We start from the raw sequence: 27,869 nt of genomic DNA, 5'->3' as shown, positions 1-27,869 counted from the left end.
ACTACAAATACGCGTGAGGTGAACACTGAGCTGACTGTGATGGTCGATGGAGAAATGTTTGTCCCACTTGATGGTCGGAAATACTTGTCGTCACGTTTGACAGCTCTTACACATTCTCCCCACATGCCACAGCAATTTGCGATAAAGTCAAAAGTAGAAACATGTCCTCAAGTCACTTGCTGGCAGTCCTTGGGGTGCAGACAAAGAAACCTTGTTGGCCACATACAAAGCAATTGGCCGTGGTAAGTTATGCAGCGCCAGTGTGGTCTCGTCAACTTTGTGACACGCAGTGGAATAATATTCAGATTTGCCAGAATGCCGCCCTCCGAACTGCGATGGGCGGTCTCCTCAGTTCTCATGTGGACCACCTCTATCAGGAGACAAAGATCCTACCAGAGCGAAGACATAACTACATGCTGTCTAAGCAATACCATTTGAGCTGTTATTGCAGAGACCATCTAAATCACCATCTTGTGGTTAGATATCAACCGCCCAGAAGCCTTAAGGTAGATCTACATGATCTAGAGCGTAGGGTTCACCGCTACAAGAGAGAACCTCTAGATCAAGCGGCATATCAATCAGGTCTAGACAACGTTCATACAGACACGGTAGCAGATGCGGTAAATGGCTACCGGGTGAATGTAGTCCTTGGAGAACGACCGCCTCCCATTGCACCTGAAGAAATTAACCTCCCCCGGCAAACTAGAGTAGTTCTGGCTCATTTACGTTCCGGCAGATGCAGCCGCCTCAACTCCTACAGAGCAAGGATTGATGCCGACGTGCAAGATGTATGTCCCGATTGTAACCAGGGATCGCACGATACGCATCACCTGTTTAACTGACAAGCCAGACCCACACGATTCAGACCCAGATCCCTGTGGACGCACCCAATCTTAGTCGCAGAGTTCTTTGGTCTCGACACTCAACAGAATCAAGCAGACGAAAGATAGAACACAGCATAGACGAAAGATAGAACAGAGTCATATGAAAGCGCTTCGCAGTCATTTTCAAAAGGTGATCTGATGACACAAATCGTTGTTGTGTCTGACTTATATAAAAAATCTAATCGTGTGTGTGTTTACCCGTGCTCTTGTCAAATCAATCACGTTGGCTTCGTACGAATTTGGTACTACGAAAGCAGACGACAAGAAAAATACTTTGTCTGAAGCAAAATGTACGCGAATACATGCATTGTACAACATGCATTCACTGAAATATGAATCAATCTCTTTTTGCATTCACTCATCTCGTTGTCTTCGTGTTTCTTATCTGTTTAACTCAGTTCTCAATTGTTGTATTTTTAAAACGAAGAGTTCAGTTCTTGAAATACTCTTGTCTTGAAAGCAGAAATGAGTGGTCTTGTACAGGCATTTGATCTAGACATGCTTTATTTGTTCGAAGGTTATAATTACTCAAACAGACAGACGGGGTGTTCGATCTAACCGGACATGGCTATATCGGCTAAGAATGTGAAGAGCATATCCCACCATTGCACATTTGATTAAAATCTCGTAAAAAATAAGCCGTTCTTAAGTTCATGAAATCCGCCTTTTTGTTTTTAATTAGTTTATGTATTGGATAATCTCTAATCTTTTATCAATAATCATTATCAATATCATTTGTAAGAAACCAAAACAAAGAACAAGTGAACGGAGTCATTTGCTTTTCTAATACACTTAAGAAAGTTCATTTTATTAAATGATTATTAAACTTTCTCTTGGTCGATCTCAACTTAATTGTCATTCTAGCCCATATTTCTAAGAAATATGAATGGCCAACAAAGCTTGTTTACACTCCCCTTACCTGCCGAAAAGTACATAACTACAAATAAGAAATTTATTAAACAAATGCATATTAACGCCTTCGGGTCTATGAAAAAAATCCCATGAAATGTGTGAAACGCGTGATTATCATAACCAATAAAACAAGTTCCAATAGCTCTATACTATGCATAGAACCTGCTTGATGCAATACAAACCCAGGGAAATCCAATTTCAATTCTATTACGCTTTAAAATTCAAATTCCGTGTGAACGTCACAGTATGAATGAATAATCACATTAATTATGATTTTGTATAGATTTAACATTAAACGGCAATTAATCAAATTGACTAGTATTATTTTCCTAAGAAAGTTGAGAACGAAAAAGAAATTGTAGCTTGAACAACTCCCCACTCTGTATTTTGAATACTGTGTGTCACCCCTTTTGCAAAGTATGTCTGTCGCCTTCATATTCCTGGGCATTATTAATTTCAGTAAAAGTTTTGGAAATTGTAATTGACGTCGCTATCCGTGCCCTCAATTTTCGAACACGCAATCACAGGTGGTCAGTGGGTGAATTTTTTTACTGGACAGGGTTTATATGTATTTTAACCTGTGGTTAAAGCGATGCACTATGCGAGGATTGTGCTATCGGTCAGTGGTGGATTAATAATCGAAATAAAAACCAGTAAGGAAAGGCAAAAGTCGGGCTGAGCCGACTATAAATACCCTACACCACCTGGTGTACGTAGTACTTTTTATATGTAGAACTTATCTCGAAATCTAGTTAGACCTTAATTTGGATAACTGTTGAAATGTCAAATAGAACCTTGTAAGATTTTCCTACGATAGGACAACAAATTTGGATTTCCACCTCCTTAAAAGGCCATATCGGATAAAAGATTATATGGAAGTTATATCGAAACCTGTGCCAATTTTGATGACACATACTGGGACGTCAAATGGAACATCTCACGCCCTATATTGTAGAGAAGTGACCAAAATTGTGGCTTTTACTGCCTTAAAAGTCCATATCGAATAAAATATACACTTTGGAGCTATACCTAAATCAGGACCGATTTTAATGAAATTTTGAGCTCGTATTGGAACATCATATTAAACGTCTCATGCAAAATCGGACGAAAATTGTTGATTCTACAGGCTAAAGTCTATTTCGGATGAAAGATATATCGGGGACCTAAATCTAAACCAAATTTTATGAAATTTTGCACACGTATTAAGACGTCGAATAAAATACCTCGTACTACATCTTGTTAAGATCCGATTAAAATAGTGGCTTCTACAGACTTAAAAGACCATATCGGACAAAATATATAAATGGGAGCGATGTCTCAATCTAGACCGATTTATATGAAATTTTGCACTCGCATTGGGACTTTCAATAAAACGACTGACGCTAGATTTTGTAGAAATCGGGCCAAAATTGCCTACTACAGCCTTTAAAGTCCAAATCGCATGAAAGATATATATGGCAGGTATATCTAAATCTGGACCCATTTTGACGAAATTTTGCAACCATATGAGGACATTGAATAAAACGCCCCTTGCCAAATTTTGTAAAGATCCGACCAAAATTGTGGTTTCTATAGCCTTAAAAGGCCATATCGGATGAAAGTTATTTATGGGAGCTATATCTAAATCTGGACCGATTTTGACGAAGTTTTGAACACATATGAGGACGTTGAATAAAACGCCCCTTGCCAAATTTTGTAAAGATCCAACCAAAATTGTGGTTTCTATAGCCTTAAAGGCCATATCAAAATCGGTGAGATTTATATATTGCTCCCATATATATCTTTCTTCCGATATGGGTTTTCAAGGCTATAGAAGCTATTATAAAATTTTGCATGAAATGTTTTTTTTTTGCATAAGATGTTTTTTTTTGCATGAGATGTTTTTTTTTTGGATGAGATGTTTTTTTTTTTGCATGATTGAGGTATATCCAAAACATGCATTCTGAACGCATTAATCGCTTCTTCAGGAGTCAAAAAACGTTGATCTCTCATTTTATTTTTTACGTACGGGAATAAAAAGAAGCCATTTGGTGCCAAGTCAGGACTATACGGCTGATGACTCATCAAATCGATGTTTTGAGTGCTCAAAAATGCTGTTGTTTGAGCCGATTTATGAGAGCTCGCATTGTCGTGGTGAAGAGTGATCCATCTTCGGCGGTTGGTTTTCCTGATTTCTTGGAAGACAACTGGCAAACAAATGTTTGTGTACCACTCAGAATTGACTGTTCGGCGTAGTTCTAGTGGTACGACTGCGATATGTCCAGTTTTTCCGAAAAAAACAAGCGATCATTTGCTTGGAAGTGCAGTCGACAGCTGTTTGCTCTCGGGCTCATATGCGTAAATCCACGATTCATCATCTTTCACGATGTCATAGGTGTGTTTCGAAGCATCGCGCTCGTATTTTTGGAGCATTTCTTTTGACCAATCGACACGAGCCTTTTTTTGAGCGATTGACAAATTGTGTGGAATCCAACGCGAACAAATTTTTTTGACAGTCAAATGTTTATGCAAATGTATGCTGGTCCCACTAATGCCTAAGGTTGTCGTAATCTCACGATAGGTCACATGACGATCTTGCAACATCAGTTGGTGCACAGCATCAATGATTTTTTGGAACAACAACCGATTTTTGACGAATTTCACGAAATTCGTCTTGGAGTGAACTACGACCTCGGTTGAATTCACAATGCCATAGATAAACACTGGTCCTTGATGGAGCTTCATCGCCTAAAATTGAATTAAGTTCATTGATGTTGAGTTGTTGAGTTTATCCACGTCGAAAGTTGTATAAAATTATCGAACGAAAATGTTCACGATTTCATTCCATTTTTTGGGCGGGATGAATCTTTTAAGTTACTGTAAACAACACCAATAGCGCTCGTATGTCAAAACGTTTTGAGTAAGTATAACCTCAAAAATGTCAAGCTTTACGATAGAGCTGTCAGTTGGCAGATTGCAACATAAAGGTTGTCCGAAATGTAAAAGGCAACCCTCTATTCAAAATTGGGTATATGTTCCATGTTTAAAATGTAGTAAGAACACTCGGTGGTATAGGTATTATATAGTCGGCTTCGCTCAATTTTTGCCTTTCCTTACTGGATTAAAAATGTTAGGTTAGGCTAGGTTGAAAAGAGGATGCGGATATTAATCCACCGCCACTATGGACACACACTTGAGCCAGTATTCGGCTTGCTGTGCGCTCTTAAAACTAACAAGTAACCTTGGAAAAGAAAATTTAGGTCAGGAATTCCCTGCTACTTATAAAATCCTTAATTGTTTTCCATGCCACTTCCATAAGTTGGTTTATGTCTGGTATAGAGTCCCCACCTAAGTGCCGGTATCTGTTAGACGTGAAAGCCGGGCAATGACTAAGGAAATGTTCCAACGTCCCACCATCTTCCCCGCATGCCCTACACATGCTATCACTTGCCGCACAGATTTTGCATAAGTGAACTCGTAGTCCTATGAGTCCTGTTATGATACCAAAAGCTATACTGACCTCCATCTTACTTCCTTTCAGTAATAGCCTCGTCTTCTCACGATCTGGATCCCCCATAGGATTTTCGCCGTCCTACCGACCGTTTCGCTGTTCCACAATGTTGCATGCGCATTCGTCCCCCACTCCCTTAACTCGGACTGCGTCGATCCGAAAGGCTTCGGGTTAACCAAGTTTATTGACGGCAGTCCTCTTGCCTTCACCGCCAAATCGTCCACCTGTTCCTTAGCATATGGTTTATACAGTCTCTAAGGACCAGGTTCACTCGGTACTGGTCTAAAGTTTGGATCAATGTGTCAGTCCGCACATTGTTAAACGCCCTCTTGATGTAAATGCAAACCGCAAATGTATACTACTTGGTATTGAAGTTAAACCTGCACGAGGTTGTGCATAAAAACACAACCTCGTGCAGGTTTAACTTTTTTTAAGACATATACAAAATATCTTTAAATTTTGGATTTAGTTGACGCAATAACACACTTTCTGCTATAAAACCTTTAGATTTTTCCTGGCATAGTTTAGCATAATTTTGGGCTTGGTAAACATGGTGCAAAACTTGGTGTTATTGGGTGACATTTCAATAAATTAACTAAGGGTTCATACAAGAGGTTCAGAGAACATGTTGTCTTGGCATAGGCGGAGCGATGAGGACCACGCCCACTAGGACACTGGAGACTATTCTAGATATCCAATCCATTGACATATAGATTAAGTGTGAGGCAGCCACTGCGGCTATGAGACTTAAGGCGATGGGATTGAGGATGGGAGCTCATACCATCGCGGGATAATGGAGGCGACGATAGGAAACCTGGAAGTAAAAGAAGAGGTTTCCGATCGGATATCTGAGATGAACCTTGAAGTCGAGTGCGAGGCACTGCTGCCATCGGCACAGTCTTGGATTGACGGAACCCTAGTATTGTCATCTGGAAGATCATGTTACACGGATGGATCAAAGCTAGAGGATAAAGTGGGCCGGGGGGTTTACTCTGAGAATCCAGGGACTGAGATCTGTCTAAGGGTTATCAGAGCCTTTTAACCGCGGTTTATGAAGTAAAGAGTAGAAGAAAACAGATAACATTAAGCACTGGTCTCATGTTACATTGTTATATATCAGTAGTAGTTCTTCAAATATTTACAGAACCACCCTCGTAAACAATACACGCAATACCAACCCCTCGGACATAAAACTAAATTAGGTATTTAGTATGAAAACTAGTGCTTTTCTTGTCAATCTCCCTCCCATTGACTCATTGCTGTCCATCAATTATTTAACTTTTTGTTATCGAATATTCTATAATTAAATAATAATAGGGAATTTGTAGGCTTGCAGAAACTATGTACTGTTACACTATTTAGGCTAGTGGAATAGATACCATCGACCCAGACTATCTCAAAGTCTATCTATCAGCCTTGTGTTTATAAATACCGTATAAATATGTCCCCCTTCTCCTACGTATTTAGTGATATGACCAAAATAGATATACACCTTTAAATCATGTTTTTCTTTCATTTGAAGAAAAACAATAATAAATATAGCAGTTTGTACCATTTAATTAGAATAGTCCACTTTTTTTACCAAAAGATTATATTTAGACCAAATTTGTTGCCTTTCTTTTATAGGTAAACAATTTCTTTTCGCTTGGATGATAAGACAAATGGTTTTATTTATGAAAGCAAAACGTATACAGCCCAAGGGGCAAACAGCGACCGCCATGGTGGACCCCGGAAACTGATTGGTCTAAGAAAGGGTTGCAGACATATCTTCAAAAAACCACATGGCTGGCGCCTATAAAGTCACCATTGACTCGGCTGAGCCGAGAATATTCAAGGGCAAGCTGAAAAAGGCTCAGAAAAAAACCTTGGGTGAAATTCTGCAGCTCCGTTGAGGATTCAGCCTAGAAACCTATGACGCACCGTGTGATAGAATAAAAACAAACTAGTAACAAAAATCTGTAATTTAAGAATGGATGAAGATAACTCTTTAATTCTTTTGGAATGAACGTCAGTGAAATGAATGTGTAAACACAAAAACAAGGAAGAAATTGCAATTTTTTGGAAACGAAAACTCAAATTGAAAAATCTTAAAAAAAACAGACATATCTTATTTATTTTTTACTGTATTTTATGGATAAAGGTGTCCTAAGGTTAGGTTAGGTTAAAAAGAGGGTGTGAGTGGATATACACCTTAGCCAGTAATTGGTTTGTTGTGCGCTCTAATACTCAAAAGTAAACTCAAAAAAGAAAAATCAGAAATTCTGTGTTTCTCACAAGGTCAGGTTAGGTTAGGTTGAAAATAGGGTACGGATACTCATCCGCCCCATGCTACTATGGACATACACCTAAGCCAGTATTCTGCTTGTTGTGCGCTCTAAATACTAAAAATTAACCTCGAAAAATAAAATTTAAGTCAGGAATTCCGTGTGACTCACAAAATCCGTAATTGTTTTCCATACCACGCCCCTATGTTGGTCATTGTTGTTGTTGTAGCAGTGTTTACTGTTGTTGTAGCAGTGTACACTGAGGGGTCAGCTCTTGCCGATGAAGGACTCCATCGAGTCAATCCGGTACGTACAACCGGCTGCCATGGGATTGCCTTAAGTTGGTTCATGTCTGGAATTGTGTACCCACCTAAGTGCCGGTGTCTGTTACCGCGTAAGCCGGGTAATGACATAGGAAATGCTCCAACGTCTCATCATCTTCCCCCCATTCCGTCCACATGCTATCACATGCAGCACCTAATTTGGATAAGTCAGCTTGTAGTCCTATGTGCACCATTATGATACCGAAAGTTATACTGACCTCCTTCTTACCTCCTTTCAGTAATTGCCTCGTCTTCCCGATACCGGCAGCTTCGCTGTTCCACATTGTTACATGAGCATTCCTCGCTCACGTCCTTAAATCGGATCGCGTCGACCCGAAAGTCTTTGGGTTAACCAAGTTTCTTCACGACAGTCCTCTTGTCTTTACCGCCAAATCGTCTGCTTTTTCATTCCGCTATAGCCCGGCACCCAAAAGATGTGGATTGTGCCATCCACAGAGAAGGCGTTAATCTCCTTAAACTTTAAGACTGTTCGTGGCCTTATGGTCCTAGTTGTTATTGCCCTGATGGCAAGTTTACTATCCGTATATATGTTCACTTCAGAGAACTGCATGAGACCCAACATTTGGCACTCAATAGGCACTTTGACTAAAGCAATTGTCAGCATCGCATGCCACATAAAAACGAAGTTAGCTAGAAACACACGCACATATTCAATAGAGTGAGTGATGCGCAAACATTTTAGTAATCGTTCAGTGGCTGTGATTTTCAATTTGGTCGACGGACATCGTGTATTGTTTACAAATGAACACTACTCAGATGAGTTCCATATGAAGCCAAAGCAATGGTCCGGTCGACTTTAGCATGTTTCTACTTGTTTTCTGATGTTCTCGCCAGGTTTCGAACCTAGGTGTTTAGCGTAATAGGCTGACTTGCTAACCAATGCGCTACGGTGGCCTCCCCCGTGGTCTAATTACGCTCGTGTAGAACCAGTGGAGTATTCTCGAGTCTATAGCCCATCTACATAATGCCCAACATCTGTGAGCCTTCTTGGTACCCTCCTGAATGTGACACTTCCAATTAAGTTTCCTATCCAAAATTACTCCTTAGTATTTGACCTTGTAAGATATTGAAATTGTTCTATTGAGTAAACGTGGTGCATCAAATTGGCCCACCTTCGTCTTCCTCGTAAACAGGCAGATTTATCTTCTCTGGGTTAACATTGAGAACCCTAGGTCTGGCCAGTCGTATGCCATCTGCAAGAACATTTTGTCCCTTCTGCATAACTGATTCGGATCCTTACCCCTTAGTAGTATTATAACATCAGGTTCAAATCCCTGCTCAGTCATCATCCGTAATCGGTTTGTAATGGTTGATACCTGTTCCTTAGCATATGGTTTATCGAGTCTCTAGGGATCCGGTACCGGTACGGGTCTAAGGATTGTATCAGTGGGTCGGTTCACACATTGTTAAAAGCCTCCTCGATGACAATGCATACCGCTAATGTGGACTTCTTGTCATCGAAGGATTCTTCTATTTTATGCACAACCTCGTGCAGGGCAGTTCTCCACCGAACTTCCCTTGACATAGGCATGTTGCTTGTAGTCGGATGTCTACTCTTTATCATGGTATCCACTATATACTCCATGGTTTTGAGTAGAAAGTACGCAAGGTATAGAAGTCTATAGGTCTTTGGTGTCGCATTGCTTGCCTTGCCGAGCTTGTGTAAAAACACCACCCTTACCTCCTGTCAGGTTTTCAGAGTATTTGCAAGTCGTACACTGATAGAAAAAATATGTTGCAAAATCATGCACCAACGTTGTCATTATCATATATGGGTGTTGTTGTAAATATTTATAACAAGCGTAGATGATTTTTGATCACGCATTGTTGTTACATGCACTCGCCGTTGTGAACTACGAAATGTGTGTGTATAACAACCTACGAAATGTGTGTGTATAACAACCTTAAGTTTAAATGACTCTTAAAAGATAGTATGTGTATAGCCGGTCGTGGTTCAATGTAGCGAGGCGTTTGTAAACACACTATGGGATTGATGGAACACAGGTTCGATACTCATCGGCACACAAAATTATTTTGCAATTTTTTAAAAAACTGTGCACTAGGGGTTGTTAGAATGTGAACGGCTGTTGACGTTTTGTTCAACATAACTGTAGTAGGTTTATAAATAGTTGTGGTTGATCTAAAAACATCTGTGTGTTGAATTACTTTTGTGAACGAATGTGGTCACTTTGTCAACGCCGTGCTTGATTTTTTCTATGGGTGTAGGCACGATATGAAAATAGTGGCTAGATGGGGCGACAGATAGTCGCCCTCCTTCTGTAGTAACGCCGGAAATATTCCACCAGGCCCGGGTGACTTAAATGGTTCGAATCTGTTCAAGACTTCCTTAACCATAAATTCTGTAATGATAAGCCTTCAATCAACCACATTATTCCAAAATTCCGGTGTCTCCGGAAGTCCCGTCGTATCCTGTGGAAAATGCTATTTCATCAAGAGCCTCAACATGTCCTCTGTTGTCTCTGCTCTCACCCACATGTCGGCTACTAAATTTTCCGTTACAATGTTTGGTCAGCGATTTATTTTACTTATTTTCTCAGCACCTTGACTAAATTTGTTTATTACTTAACACAACACAAACTAGCGGATCAATCAACTTAGAAAAACCTTTTGGCACGCACTTGCTGTCCATTTGAAGGATAACGAATTTCCTAATACTTGGCTGGAAGTAGTTTGAAACTTGTAACGATTTACAAGTGTCACATACAGCCTTTGCTGTAGCTGTTAGTTCTTAGTGTGTGTTTTATTCAAAATATTTGACCCACTTTAAATCCAAGCTGGCTGGTTTGCTCAACACTCATTCAATGTTGCCTAGCTACATGCCATGTTGACTTAGGCAAATGCATGCGAGCACATTTTGCGGCAAGAGTTTATTGTGTCTTTTATTTTTCGCATTGACTTACTAAAAAACAAAATCCTACAATGTCAATTGATATGGCTTGGTCATTGACTGCAGAAGTTGTGAATTCAACACCTGTCTACCATTGGAAGTTTTTAAGGCATACGCTGGTAAGTGTAGATATAGAGCCTGTCTAATTCAGCGATGCGTGGTGCATGAACTGTATAATTACATTAAGTACCTACAATAAAATTCTAAATCGATTTGTTTTGAAAAACCACAATTAACACTTTAGTGTTGAATATTAATTAGACAGAATTTGTAAATTTTTTCAAAAGGCATGCAATTTTAACAAAAATGTGGTAGTAGGCATGAAGGGTCCAAAGACGGTTGGTAATCCTGCTTATGCGAAATTTAAAAAAACGCGTTCCATGATCTCGCATCATGGTATTCCCTCATACGGCACATTCTATTCGTAGATTCAACTCTAACCGCAATTTACACTGAATACCAAGCAAGATAATAATATAATTAAGCTAATAACTTGACCACAAAATTGTTGCGGAATGCCTTTAGAATTTATGCTGAGAAACGATTAATGAGAACAATTGCAGAACAAGAAAACCATAAGTGGATAAAATCAAATTCTAATGTTTTATAAATAAATATTTTTTGCTAATAGTCTGTTTCGGACCATACATGAATGCTGAACATTGTAGAAGTCATTGTGTTTTATTTCAGTTCATTCGGATAAGAATTGCGCATTGTAGGGGCCCAAGAAGCAAAATCGGGAGATAGATTTATATGGGAGCTGTATCAAGCTAATGATCGATTCAGACCATATTGAAGGTCATGAAAGAAGCCTTTGTACAAAATTTCTGCCAAATGTCAGCCAAATCGCTTAAGAATTGTGTCAAGATCCAAGATCGCTTTATATGGCAGCTATATCAAAACAAGGACAGATATGGCCCATTCACTATCCCAATCGACCTATACTAATAGGAAGTATTCGTGCAAAATTTCAAACGCCTAGCTTTATTACTTCGTAGGTTTGCGTGCTTTCGACAGACGGACGCACCGGGCTAAATCGACTTAGAATACCAAGGCGATTATGAATATACATATATACTTTGTTGGGTCTCAGATCAATATTTCGATGTGTTACAAACGGAATGACGAAAAAAGTATGTTCCCAATCCAATGGTGGAGCGTATAAAAAAAGTGCAAACAAAAACCTGACACCTCTTAATACTGTTAAATCTGACCGGCTTACAGTGTTGCCATATCGAAAGATCTTGGAAATAATTCTGGAAATTTTGAACTTTTGAAAATCGTCCAATAATTCTCAAACCGTTAGTGATAAAATAGTTCCTGGAGAGTTTAACGAGCTTTGTCTTTTAAAAATGTATCAAGCCGTCCGGTCCATAAATGACAGTTTGGCAAGGAATACAAAAGTTGACATTCTCGAGGTGACCAAATTTCAAACCCCATCGAACGGCCTCTGAACCTACTAGGGTCCCCAAATGTTGCATACTTATTGAAAACACGTCTTCATTAACTATGCAAAGTTTCATGTACCTATCTCTATCCTTTTAAAAGTTCCAGAATTATTTCCAATATTTTTTGATTTGGCAACACTGTGCAGCTGATAACAGCTGTTCGCGTGAGATAACATGGTTCAGCCATGTGCCTCTAGAAGCTTACATTTTCGGCTGATTTGGCAGAAATTTGTTACATAAAGGATATATAATATGTCCTTCAAATAAGTCCATTTGTGTAAATTTGAAATTTTTTGCAGAATCCATGGTGGTGGGTTCAGAATATTAGGCCCGGCCGAACAACGTTTTTACTTGTTTTTGATTCAAATAACAGAAATGTGTGAAAGCAATTTAAATTTCAGAAATCCATGATCGAAAGACCACCTTTGGCCTTGACTTTTGCTCAGAGTTTGTTGAAAAACAAGTTGCATACTGCTCCAATCCTCTACGATGGCTTTCTTCGGAGCATCCATACTGGCACATTTTTTATCGGCTAATGACACAAATGTTCTGTCATAGCCAATTAAAGCAACGTAAGAGCTGAAACAATCCTTCTATAACTTAAAATAATTAGAGATTTGTAGCCAATGAGTTTCGATTCTACAGCATTTCGTGTGTATTCCATAGAGCGACATCCCTTAAAATAGTATTGAATATATTTTGAACAGATCTCAGTCTCTGGATTCTCAATGTAGACCCACAGGGACTGAGATTTGTTTTAGACTGCCTGACCATAATAGGGTCCTGCAGGCGGAAATCCTGGGTATCACGAAATGCGTGAGGTGGTGTGGTACTAACGCGATGACATCGAGTGTGAACATCTTTACGGACAGTAAAATGACCATAAGGACAATAACAACCAGAAGGCTAAGGTTACGAACAGTCTTGCAGTGTAAGAAGGAGATTAACGCCTTCTCTGAGGATGGCACAATCCGCATCGTTTGGGTGTCGGGCCATAATGGAGTAAGGGGGAAGACGGTGGTGAAGGCCTGACTTCTGTGGTTAACCCGAAGCCTTTCGGGTTGACGCAATCCAATTTAAGGGCGTGGGCGACAAATCCGAACTATGGCACAGCGAAACAGTTGGTAGGACGGCGAACATCCTATGGGGTGATCCGAAACGTAAGAGGACGAGGCTATCACTGAAAGGAAGTAAGATGGAGGTCAGTATAGCTTTTCGTATCATAACGGGACACATAGGACTACAAGTTCACTTATGCAAAATCGGTGCGGCAAGTGATAGCATGTGGGGAAGTTGGAGCATTTCCTATGTTATTAGCCGGGCAATGACTTAGGTGGGCACTTAGGTGGGGACACGATACCAGAACATGAACCAACTTAGGCTTAGGGGTGGTATGGAAAACAATTAAGGATATTGTAAGTAGCACGGAATTCTTGACCTAGACTGCCACAGTGGCATGGGGCGGTTTCAGGCTTTCGACGTGTCGTCAACAACCTTGCAGGCTTATATTTTGCGCCTATATTGCCATTCGTGAATCTAAACAAACTAAACTGTTGGTAATATTTGCCATACTATATTCGTATTGAAGATGGAATATACAGAAACCGGAAGTTGTTCCCAATATCAACTCCATTATTATCATTGATATAAATCTCACAGCCAGCACTACAATGCTGTTTATAACAATTGGCATTTAACAATGTCGAGATTGACACACTATGCATAAAACATTAAAAGTTCTCTTAAAGGAGGTAGTAGTACATACAAATTTCCAAGGTTGGAACTACAAAAACACTTAAAAAATTAATTTCAATAGTATTGAAATTTTTATGGAGCAGCAAAAGCATTTGAACATGATTCGTGGGTTCGATAAGTCGTTGCGATACATTTTAATATTAATCTTTGAATTTAATTGTGGGTAAAAATGTGTTAAACCTAATGAATAATTGTCATTATTCCAATGCATGCATCAATGCTCTCCCATCCGGTACAAATGAAAAGTCGCTATTTTTATACCCTCCACCATAGGATGGGGGTATACTAATTTCGTTATTTTGTTTGTAACACCTCGAAATATGCGTCTGAGACCCCATAAAGTATATATATTCTTGATCGTCATGTCATTTTAAGTCGATCTAGTCATGTCCGTCCGTCTGTCTGTCGAAAGCACGCTAACTTTAGAAGGAGTAAAGCTAGCCGCTGGAAATTTCGCACAAATACTTTTTATTAGTGTAGGTCGGTTGGAATTGTAAATGGACCATATCGGTCCATGATTTGATATAGCTGCCATATAAACCGATATTGGGTCTTGACTTGAAACTTTGCACGTGATGTTTTTCAACAACTGTGCTAAATATGGTTCAAATCGGTCGATGTTTTGATATAGCTGCCATATAAACCGATCTGGGGTCTTGACTTCTTGAGCCTCTAGTGGGCGCAATTCTCGTCCGATTTGACTGAAACTTTGCACGTAGTGTTTTGGTATCACTTCTAACAACTGTGCTAAGTATGGTTCATATCGGTTCATAATCTGGTATAGCTGTTATATAAACCGATCTTGGATCTTGACTTCTTGAGCCAATAGAGCACGCAATTCTCATCCTATTTGGCTGAAATTTTGCATGAGGTGTTTTGTTATGACTTTCAATAACTGTGCTGAGTATGGCGCAAATCGGTTTATAAACTGATAAAGCTGCCATATAAACCGATCTGGGATCTTGACTTCTTGAGCCTCTAGAGGGCGCAATTCTCATCCTATTTGGCAGAAACTTTGTACCACGGCTTCTCTCATGACCTTCAACATACGTGTCTAATATGGTCTGAATCGATCAATAGCTTGACACAGCTCCCATATAATCCTATCTCCCGATTTTGCTTCTCGAGCCCCTACGAGCCGTAATTCTTATCCGAATGAACTGAAATATTACACAATGAATTCTACAATGTTCAGCATTCATTTATGGTCCGAATCGGACTACAACATTTTATAGCTCCAATAGCATAACAGTTCTTATTCCATATTATTTGTTGGCCTAAAAAAAGATACCGCGCATAGAACTCGACAAATGCGATCCATGGTAGAGGGTATATATGATTCGGCCCGACCGAACTTAGCACGCTCTTACCTGTTCAAATTACTTGCATTTTTGTATTTTTAAATTTTGCCATCTTACTGGCTAAATAAAAATAAAGCACACGTAAGACGCAATTATGAATAAATAAAATAAAAATAAAAACATTGCTTAAAATTCAAGGTAAGCATTCTAAATAAAAACTTTAACCGCAAGATATAGGGAGAGCGAGAGTGAAAAAATGCCAAGCATCAACTATTTGTTGCAGTGACGAATTCAACAGTCAGTCTAAGCCGTTGGCTAAGTAAGTGAATGACTGGCGTTAGCAAGAGAACAATATCTTGATTTTATTCAATTATAGCCTCAAGTACTTCGGTCATTCGCCGTCATCTGTTGGTGGGAATTTTTTTGCTATTCAAAATGTTTTGAGTTTATCATGGCAATATTGCCCTCAAAACTTAACACAGTGTGCACTGAAGAAAAATTTATAGTATAATAAGGAAGACAAAACTATGTACATTGCCACGCATATAAATTGTGGTGATTAGCCTTTCCGATTCGACTACAAAATGAGCTAAAAACTTGAATCGGATAGCACTCATGTGATATGCGAAAAGTCTCCCCCAGTTCCTGAGTGGAATATTCGTGTAAAAGATTGCATTATTTCTTTGGGTGTAAACTTGAAACTAAGTTAACAAATTGTTGATAGAGATAAATATAAGCAGGTGTACGACATAATCCAGTGGGCATTTGGGAGGAGAACGGGGGGTTAACTGCTAAAAAATCATAACATCATTGAGTCTATGAAGGTGTGCTATTGCTGTGAAATCATTAGTCATCTGTTAAATTGAACTTGAATAATTATTTTAGATAACTCATTGCCTTGAGCTGTTAAGAAATATGTTTGTCTTAAATGCTCCGAAACAAAAGTTTACAGAGATCTAACGGAAATGTGATCTATCTTGGCGTAGCGTTATTCGCCCGAACGATGCCGATGTAGCGGATAGCTTTACTACTTCGAAAGTTAGCGTGCTTTCAACAGACAGACGGACGGACGGACATGGCGGACTGACATGGCTAGATCGACTTAAAATGTCATGACGATCAAAAATATATATACTTTATGGGGTCTTGTACGAATATTTCGAGGAGTTACAAACAGAATGACGAAATTAGTATACCCCCATCCTATGGTGGAGGGTATAAAATGGTATTCATTTTAATTATAAATGCATTGAAATTTTGCACAAATACTTGTTATTAGTGTAGGTCGGTTGGGATTGTAAATGGGCCAAATCGGTCCATGTTTTGATATAGCTGCAATATAAACCGATCTTGGGTCTTGACTTCTTGAGCCTCTAGAGGGCGCAATTCTCGTCCGATTTGACTGTAATTTTGAACGTGGTGCTTTGGTATCACTTCCAATAACTGTGCCCTGTATGGTCCAAATCAGTTCATAACCTGATATAGCTGCCATATAAACCAATCTGGGGTCTTGACTTCTTAACCTTTTAGGGGGCGCAATTTTTATCCGATTTGGCTGTAATTTTGCACGTGGTGTTTTGGTATCACTTTCAACAACTGTGCTAAGTATGATTCAAATTGGTTTAAAACCTGGTATAGCTGCCATATAAACTGATCTTGGATCTTGACTTCTTGAGCCCCTGGAGGGCGCAATTCTCATCCGATTTGGCTGAAATTTTGCATGAGGTGTTTTGTTATGACTTCCAATAACTGTGCTTTCTATGGCGCAAATCGGTACATAACCTGATATAGCTGCCATTTAAACCGATCTGGGATCTTGAGCTTCTAGAGGGAGCAATTCTCATCCGATTTGGCAGAAGTTATGTAGAAAGGCTTCTTCCATAACCTTCAACATACGTGTCCAATATGGTCTGAATCGTTCAATTGCTTGATACAGCTCCCAAATAAATCGATCTCCCGATTTTGCTTCTTGAGCCTCTACAAGGCGCAATTCTTATCCGAATGAACTGAAATATTACACAATGACTTCTACAATGTTCAGCATTCAATTCATTTATGGTCCGAATCGGACAGTTCTTATTCATTATTCTTTGTTTGCCTATAAACCGAAATACCGCGCAAAGAACTCGACAAATACGATCCATGGTGGGGGTATATAAGATTCGGCCCGGCCGAACTTAGTACGCTCTTACTTGTTTCATATAATCACTGCACTTTACAAAGAGACTCCAACTTCAATGTTAATTTAGGAAGTGTACTGAAAATTTTCACAACAATAAATTAAAATTTTTTAGGATTATTTGGAATAAAATACTCGAAAAATTTTTACGACTAACAATTAAGATATCCCATTTTGGAACTTTCATTAAGTCCAAAAAAAGTTTAATGATTATGTCTTAATGAGTCAGGATATTCCCAACAATTTATGGGGGCATGTAACTTTAAAAATTCAGTATTTTTTCAACATTTCTCGCACACCGGCTGAGAATGTGTCATGCCATACAATGAAATTGCACGAAAATTGTTCTAACCCTTGCCAAAAACAAAAAAAAAAAACAATAATTGAGGAATGGAAGTCAAGAACACCATAAATACGCTTTAAACATGTATAGCAGATAGCATGACACCATCATGACAGCTGCGCTTGCGCAAAAAGATTACCTACATGTTGTGGCATTTATTCAGTTACCATATCTGTAGACGAGTACAGTAATTACATAGCATAAATAATGAAGGTTAACTGTTTTTTTCTAAGTTTCATTGTTTATGATGGTGAATTAATTTTTAGTACTATTTTTCTGGAGCAAAGATTACAGAAATGGCACAAACTTAAGGCATCTTCTCCACTTTCTTCACATTTAAAAATTTACTAGCTATTGAAAAAGTTTGATGCATTTGACAGAATTACCAAAATGTAATAAAAAAATATTTCTACATTCAAAATTTATGGGAAATTTAATGCCCTAAACAGATCTTCCATGGTTCATTTGAAAGCAGCTAGGACATCGCTTAAAAGGATATATGAATTAATAGTGTACATCAATGTCAGTCAAAATCATAACCGAACAAATAATGATTGTTTTTAAAAACTCGAAATTTTGAGCCAATGGTTTCCTGTATAAAACTTTTTGAAATCGGTCTTGCATTTTAGGCAAAAAAAGCTGGATATCATCTCCCGATAGCACTCACCATTCAAATTATGTTACGATTCGCATCATCTTTGAAGAAATACGGTCCAATAATGCCACCAGCCCACAAACCACACCAAACTGTGACATTTTCTGAATGCATTGGTGGCTCTGGCAATGCTTCTAGCCGATCTTCACTCCAATATCAACAATTCTGCTTATTGACGTACCTATTGATCCAACAATGAGCTTCGTCACATCATCATGAGCTTCGTCACATCGTCACGTCGATTACACTGACCATAAAATGGAAGAAGCGCGCGATGAACTTTCTTAACAGAGCATGCATTTTGATAATAAAATTCAATAATTTGCAAGCGTTATTCGTTTGTAAGACTATTCATGGTTAAATTATAGAGCAAACTGAAGATGTTTGACAGTGAAATAAAACACGAAACGTGCGTGAGCTGTTTAAATCAGTGTTTGTTGTGAAATTTTGCAAATGTTTTGCCGATTTTCTGATGTGAAGCAAAGATATTGCGTACAATCTAAAAAAATGCTTTCGGTAATGTATAAGCCGATCCACTTGTCAATCAATCATGAGCAGAATGGAGTTTCTGTCTTAGAAATGTGCTTGTAGGTGCCTCCCACTCTCACCCTCTCACTTTTGAAAGACCTCAGAATACCTTTGATCACTAAAAGACACAATAGAGGAATTAATACCCCTCCTTCCGGAGTTCCTCGGTTCACAATCTTTCTTGATGAGCCTTCTGCCAATGATGCGTTGATAATGCGGCCTTTCAGCTTCGTTTTAACACATTTTACCAAAAGAGGGGGGACCTGCATCTCGCTATGTATGGAATCTGATTTCACGTTAGGTTAGGTTTAAGTGGCAATCTGCCACCAGACTTACTTAGACGTTTTCATCCATTGCGATGCCACAGGAACAGGAGAAGGAAGATGCCTTCTAGTTCCTACCGTTGAATCATCCAAATCGCTTTAAAAAGCCCAACTACTTGCGAATGTTCACATCCGCTTAATCAGACAAGTTATCAACCAAATGGGAACATAAAGTGGAACCCCTTTTGCTTGCTAGTGCGTGACACACACAGCAGATGTTCTATTGTCTTCTCTTCCTCGGCGCCTCACAGCTTTTGAAGAAGTCGCTGCTTGCAACTTTCAGCCTATCAGCATGTTTTCCGATCAGACAGTGCCTGTCACGACAGACACAATGACCGAGACGTCTGTTCTAGCCAGCGACAGCCTCTTCAAGTCTATATTAGGCCACACAATTTTGGAATACTCACAACCCACCCTTTGTAACCAACTATCATTTAGCCTACATGTCACTAGAGCATACTCACAGATTTTAGTTCCCACGGAATGTGTATGGTAGTTCATAGTCTTTTAAGCTCGTCTGCTCTACAATTCCCTAGCATATCTCTCAGGTCTGTCATCGAGAACAGGTGCATTTTGAACTGTTCAGACATCTTGTTGAGAGATCCGGGATAGTTGAGGGCTTTACGTTAATAAAAGCCCCTTTTAGGTCCAAGAAGGCCCCCAAAGTGAAGTCGCCCACACTCAAATTCTCCTCGATGTTGGCAACCACATCATGAAGGGCACTATCAACCGACCAACCCCTAGTGTATGTAAGTTGATAGCCGCAAACCAGTGATGGGTCGAAACGGTCCCTAATATCTATGCCAATTATCTCCCCAAAGACTTCAAAATGAGTCATGAGAGGATTATTGGCCTGTAGCCCTTCGGTAGAGAATGGCTCGGGTTTCCGGCTTTCGGCTTAAAAACCACTGTAACCTCTCGCAACCCTGTTTAAGGGTTGAAGCAAATTCACATCCCAGACTATCTTCTCTTCCATTTTCATGTACAGTGACTCGGCACTATGTTGTGTCAGAGAGACATTGATACCATTCGGGTTAATTGACCCACCGGCCATGTCCGATCACCCAGGGAAGTGCGTGTCAGCCACTAGCTCGATTGTTCAGAGCTATATTCCGTCCAGTTTCAGTCATCTCTTAGAATGCTTCCAAAAGTTTATGGATCTTTGGAAAGCAATTTGAGACACATGGAGGACTCATTCACTCCCTCTATCGCCTCACAAAAACAAAAACCCATGAGGTCCTATTGGATGAATTCACCTCGCTCTACTAATTCTTTAGGCACTCCCTGTACTGATCCCAGTCCGCACGCAACTTGGTTTTGTTTGACGTATTATAGAGCCTTCACGTTATCTGTCTATGTCTCCTTAAGACCCCGTTCCACCAAACATGTAGCTATCTCCTGCCCGGATATGTTAGAGGGCAGAGGCATATCGAAATATGAACCTGATTTGGCAAATTTGCCCATGAAAATTCCATTAAGGAACATGGACAAACTTCTCATGTATCAATGAGTGCTGTACGATTCAAGTTTAACCTCTATGAAAAGGGGCCTCCGTTTTATAGCCGAGTTCGAATGTGGCGTTCCGCAGTGCGACACCTTTTTGGGGAGAAGTTTTTACATGGCATCTATGCATGGCATATACCTCTGAAATGTTGCCAGCATTAGGAGGGGATAACCACTGCTAAAATTTTTTTTGTGATGTTCTCGCCAAGAATCGAACCTGAGCGTTCAGCGTCATAGGCGGGTATGCCAACGTCTGCTCTACCGAGGCCTCCACCCGACTAACACTAGGGGATGTACCCTTCCCCTTTCAAAAACGCCAGATCTCGAAAATATGTGGACTGATTAAAGCGAAATATTGTACCCAATTTCGTGTTCTGGTACCCCAAAAACACGAAATTGGAATACAATTTAGGGGTCAATAACATGAGGGGACGCCCCATCCCAAAATCCATTCGAACGGACGTATTCATTGGGACAATATGAGAAACAAACTTGGCATAAAAATGTCATTTCTAATTGTCGGGGGGTCCTCCACCCTCAAAAACACCACCAAATAGGACACTTATATGGCTACCAAATGATAGATATTGAAAAGTAGAGTACAAATCTGACATAAAAATTTATTCCTTAATCTCTGAGGGGCCTCTCCACCACCCAAAAACGCTCCAGCAGGACATATTTACCGATTGGGACAATATGGGACTCAAATGAAAAGTATTTGAGAGTTAAATACGAATATGGCATTAAAACTTGAGTCCAAGTACCTAGGAGGCCGTCCCAGGCCCAAAACCACCGCAAAAGTAGAGCCCAAAATCAAAAGTGTACCGATCAGGATTAGATGGAACTCAAATGAAAGATATTTGGAAGTAGAATACGAGTGTGGTGTCAAAAATCGCATCCAAACATCTAGGGCGCCGCCCCAAGAGTACCGCTCAAAATAACAAGTGCGCCAATCGGGAGAATATAGAACTCCAATGAAAGGTATTCGGGAGTAGAATACGAATATGAAATATATAAAAAATTTAAACCAAGTATCTAGGGAGTCGTCCTAAGCCTAAAACCGCCCCAAAAGTATCGCCCAAAATTAAATGAAAGGTTTTCAGGAGTAGGATATGAATATAGTGTCAAAAATTGGATCCAAAGACCTAGGGCGTAGCCCCAAGAGTACCGCCGAAAATAAAAAATGGACCAATCGGGATAATATAGGACTCCAATGAAAGTTATTCGGGAGTAGAGTATGAATATGATAATAAAAAGTGAATACAAGTATCTAAGGAGCCGTCCCAAGTCCAAAACCGCCCCAAAGTATCGCCCAAAATGAAATGAAAGTTTTTCGGGAGTAGAATACGAATATGGTGTCAAAAATTAGATCCAAATACCTAGGGTGTCGCCGCAAGAGTACCGCCGAAAATAAAAAATAGACCAGTCGGGGCAATATAGGACTCCAAAGAAAGGTATTCGGAAATAGAGTATGAATATGATATTAAAAATGGAATACAAGTATCTTAGCAGCCGTTCCAAGCCCAAAACCGCCCAAAAGTATCACTCAAAACGTAATTAAAGGTCTTTGGGAGTAGAATACGAATATGGTGTCAAAAATTGGATCCAAATACCTAGGCCGTCGCCGCAGAGTACCGCCGAAGGTAAAAAGTGGACCGATTGGGACAATATGGGACTCTAATGAAGGGTTTTCGGGAAAAGAGTATGAATATGAATATTTAAAATTGGTACTATATATCTAGGGAGCTGTCCCAAGCCTAAAACCGCCACAAAAGTACCGCCCAAAATCAAAGTGGACCGATCGGGACAATATGGGACTCCAATGGAAGGTATTCGAGAGATGAGAACGAATATGATTATCGCATATTAAAAATTGGTTGTGGGCGTATTAGACGATCATGATACTACGGGACTCATATAAAAGATATTCGCGACTAGATTACGAACATGGTATTAAATATGAGGTTCAAGTGATGGGAGGTTGCCTACTCCCTAAAACACCTCCTAAAATGCGAATATTTGTCAGTAATGGCTATATGGGGTTTAATAAAAGGTATTTGGTAGTAGATAAAAACTTGTATTGGGGAGATACATATGGGAGTAAGTAAGAAACTTATTTTTCGCGTGGTGCTAATGAAGGTGCACTGGAGCGGGCTGGGTACACCTAGTTAAATATTATATCATAAGGTTTTATCTCTTCTGGGGCAAATTCAACCGATAAAATACATTGTTTCGATACACACTTCAAGTAGACTTACTTATTGATATATATTCCTCCGAAAATTTCGACTCCCAATTCCCTTATTTACATACGTATGTACATACATGCTTACATTGTTGCAGTGACCATATTTCATGTTCATTAGATTACAAATATCAATTGTAATGATCTAAGCCATGTCACTGTTGAAAATTCCGTAACATATCACCATATCATTTCTCTAACAGATAGACATCTATATCAGTCTCTAGACCAAGTCTGTATAAAAAGAAACGCCCTCTTTTAATTATGCCGAAAATCTTTTACAGATCACCGACCACCATGTTTTGTTTTCTTTGAACATAGCACTCGTACATGACTCCAGTACAGAGACAACACTCAATTGATCGTTATCAGCGGTGGTTGTTAGTCAAGAGGATTTCTTCTGTTCGTTCCACTTGAGAGGGAAAAAATTAAAATGTTTGCAATTTGCAATTAAGTACCTGTTGGGGAAACCTATGTGTCTTCTGTGCAGCCATCCATATGTAAGCGATCAGAGTATAGTATAGTGCCTGGCAAAAAAAGGTTTACTGTTTTAGGTTGTTGCGTTGGTTGACATGTTGTTAATAGGTCTGCAGACTGACTGCAGAAGATATCATTGGTCACGGTTATTACACTTCCGATGTTAGTAACTGGAAACCAAAAAAAAAAAACAGACACCGCGCTAAAAAGTGTTAAGAGTTTAACGGTATCGCTAAGACAATTGTGATTAGATCAATAATGAAGCAAGAAATAATAATTCATACAAGACTGTTGTGCACTATGTAGACGGGTCGGGCCGTAGGCTCGAAATCAATCCAAGGATAGTCCACTAACACTACAGGCGTGTGATTAGACCAATACTTACTTACGTCTCATTAGTTTTGTTGACTGCTATGGAGAAAAAGTGCAACTAAAGGACCATACAACAGGTTCAGAGAACATGTTGTCTTGGCATAGGCGGAGCGATGAGGACCACGCCCACTAGGGCACTGAAAACTATTCTAGATACCCATTGACATACAGATTAAGTGTGAGGCAGCCACTGCGGCTATGAGACTTAAGGCGATGGGAGAATGGATTGAGGATGGGATCAGCTCATACCATCGCGGTATAATCGAGGCGACGATAGGAAAGCTGGAAGGAAGGGAAGTGGTTTCCGATCGGATACCTGAGATGAACCTTGAAGTCGAGTACGAGGCACTGCTGGCATCGGCACAGTCTTGGAGTGACGGAACCCTAGTATTGCCATCTGGAAGATCATGTTACACGGATGGATCACAGCTAGAGGGCCTGGGGGTTTACACTGAGAACCAATGGCCTGAGATCTGTTTTAGACAGCCTGACCATAATACGGTCCTGCAGGCGGAGATCCGGTCGATCACGGAATGCGTGAAGTGGTGTGGTGCTAACGCGAGGATGGCAAAATCCGTATCGTTTGGTTGCCGGGCCATAACGGAGTAAGGGGAAATGAAAGGGCAGACGATTAGACGGTGAAGGCCAGATGACTGCCGTCAATAAACTTGGTTAACCCGAATCCTTTCGGGCCGACGCAGTCCGAGTTAAAGGAGTGGGCGACGAATGCGCATGCAACATTGTAGAACAGCGAAACGGTCGGTAGGACGGCAAAAATCCTATGGGGGGGTTCGAGATCGTGAGAAGACGAGGCTATTACTGAAGGGAAGCAAGAAGGAGGTCAGTATAGCTGTTGGTACATAACGGGACACAGGACTACGAGCTCACTTATGTAAAATCGGTGCGGCAAGTTATAGCATGTTTAGGGCATGCGGGGAAAATGATGAGACGTTAGAGCATTTTCTTTGACATTGCCCGGCTTTCGCTTCTAATAGATACCGACACTTAGGTGGAGACTCTATACCAGACATGAACCAACTTAGGGGAGTGGTATTATTACTTGTAGTTACTTTGTAGTTTTTAGAGCACACAACAAGCCGATTTCTGGCTAAGGTGTATGTCCATAGTGGCATGGGGCGGATTAATATCTGCACCCTCTTTTCAACCTAACCTAACCTACAAGACTATCCTGAATGTGGTTATTTTTAGATTACACCATATCTTTTAAAGGTTTACAGCTTTATTCACAAAACTTGATGAAGCCTTAAAATAGGTTTATTGGACAGTTCTATAAAGTATATCTGTCAAATAAGCTAATTTCATTTAGTTTTGTGAATTTGGGTGATAATTTTAAAAAAATGTTAAAACAAGAATCCCAGAGATGAGAACAAATTTAATTTACCGACTTGACCTAAAAGATGCCTATATTATTTATATTTGAACGTGCTATATATGCACATATGTTCTTGTCCAGAAATCTCATGGTCTGGTAAATTTCACTTTTGGAACCGAGCAAAGGTGTTTTGCTCGGTTAACGCAATGTTAGTGTTAAAAGCGAAGTCAGTGATTGGCTCTGATTTGCATAGGTTTTGTTCATCTACCAGTCGTCTTAACGATTTACAAGGTTCAAGGATTAAATACGTTGCCGTACCAGTCTTTTGTGCAAAAGGCAACTGGTACAATATGAAGGAATCTAATACCAGGACGGAATAAAGTTGGTCCTGGTATTAGATTCATTCGTATTCTACCAACCAAGGGCCTAGACGAAGTTATGAATATTGTGTATATCTGTTCTCCAAAGATATGTTTTGTCTGCAACTTTTTAATGACAAAATCATTCTTCTCTGAAACTGACAAGGGCCTGGTAGTGATAGAATAGTTGTTTGGATGTTTCTACTCATCTACGGTGTTAAATCTTCAGCAAAAAACATTATGGGATGCCCGTTTTCTGTGCATGATTGCCCCTGTTCCGCAATCCCATGGCAGCCGGTTGTACCGGATTGACCCGATGAAGTCCTTCATCGTCTAGGGTTGCAGCCTCATTGTACAACACACTGTTACAACAACAACAACCCATGTGCTAATGAACGGTGATGACAATATTCAAGTTGCTCAAATGAAAACCTAAGAGGGACGTTCATATTTGGTTCTCATGTTTGCTATGCATTTTGTAACTCTTGCAATAAGAATTCTTTACCCTCTGTGAAAGAAATACTAAAACCATATTGTCAGCAATGATCCAGGATCCCACTGAGCATTACTGGCAAATAGCTCGCTGTCTTCTCCAAAGATCCTGATTGTGTATACAAAATTGGAATCGATCTGCAGGAGATATAGGAACGTCTCATGAGCCAATCACAAAGTCCAAGAATTGTTGTTGGTGATAGACTTTATGGTCTCCGCAAGAAGTAGTGGAGAGTGTATTTCCAAGTATTATATAGGAAGAAAACCAATGGAGTAAAAACAAACAAGTGAGGATGGAATTCAAAACTTTGGATTTATTTACAAAGTTGGATCTTACCAGTGCAAAGATTACAAGCGAAAAAAGACAGTTGCCTTGTAAAGTTTTGCGGAAGTCTAATTATGACAAGTATGGTTTTAAAGCAAAATGCATTTAGTTAGATTGGCAAATCTAACTAAACGTCAAGTTATTGGTATTTGGGAGTTTTGTGTATTAATATTAGGGGTTGACACATAGGTAGGGAAAATGCAGGGTTTATGTTCATTGTAACATAAACATTCCGCCCCCTCTTGCAGTATCCTGCAATAAAATTTCTCCACATGCATGACATACTTAGACTTGCCTTCAGTTAATTCATTTATACAAATTCAATTCTTCATTAGTTATATACAATATTATGTACTAAGAATCTAATAGTATATATAGATTGATAGGGGTATGAGATTAATAATAGGTTTATATATTCAGAATAGGTGGTTAATACTTTGCTAAATGTCCTTGTGTCATTAGTTTCAAAATGCAATAAGACTTTAATGGCTAAGAGTGAGTCTTGGATATTTCGGACTAGAGTGTATTCAAATCGAGCAATTACCATAGATAGCCCACCCAAAAATAGTGTTTTGTGCAGTCGGTAAACCTGGCCGGCTTAAGATGCCCTCACAAATAACGCGTGAGTAAATGTCTACACCCAAGATGATGTCAACAGGAGAAGACCTGTAGAATTTAGCATCGGCCAGCATAACATTATTAAAGTTTGTTTTGTAGGAACTGGGCAATGACCTTTCTGGCGTATGGATGGAGATACGGCTGCTTACACGGAGAGTAACTTCGAAATTTATATCGGGATCATATACGGATGTTAATGTGATTGGACAAGCGGTTTCCTCATTAAGGCTATATGTATTTAGCCGTAGCTGATTGACGATTTTCATAGATATACGACTGTATTTAGACCCGGAATCCAAAATACATCGGACTTTAATAATTTCCTTAGAGAATTTTATTTGGACAATTGCTGTGGGTAGCAAAGTAATTATATTTTGTTTGAGGATTGTCGACAAGGATACAGTGGATGATTTAGCTTGGGACCCAGAAGCAGATTTAATTTCCGGTTTGGACTTGTGTGGAATTGGATTTGGATTATTTGATCGTGATCTCGAGGAACGGTTCTGATGTGTAGATTCTATGCTTTGTCTATGTCTATGCAGTGCCTCACTATCTTGCTGAAGCCTGGGATGTAGATGGAGTAAAGAATGGTGTTTTTGATGACAGTATCGACACCCAGTTGTGGTAAAACATCTCCCTTGAGAGTGGGTGTGAGCTAGGCAGTTCTTACAGTACCCATACATATCCACAACCTGGAGGCGCTTGGTGGTATTCATCTCTAGGAATCTCTTACACTTACGTAATGCATGGGGGTGTCTGCATACTCTACACACATATGATCGGTTTCCTTTCGTCGATGAGTGATTTGGTT

General features: G+C 39.7%; 1 protein-coding gene across 3 annotated transcripts in view; it reads left to right on the top strand.

The window, feature by feature from the left end:
• LOC106083743 (putative ferric-chelate reductase 1 homolog) overlaps positions 1-27,869 on the top strand; it is a 106,488-nt gene that overhangs the window by 42,035 nt on the left and 36,584 nt on the right. The window lies entirely within an intron of this gene.

Source organism: Stomoxys calcitrans, chromosome 5, assembly GCF_963082655.1.
Source record: "Stomoxys calcitrans chromosome 5, idStoCalc2.1, whole genome shotgun sequence".
Lineage (NCBI taxonomy): Eukaryota > Metazoa > Arthropoda > Insecta > Diptera > Muscidae > Stomoxys > Stomoxys calcitrans.
Note: the sequence above shows the minus strand (reverse complement) of the source record. Positions and strands in the feature narration are given on the sequence as shown.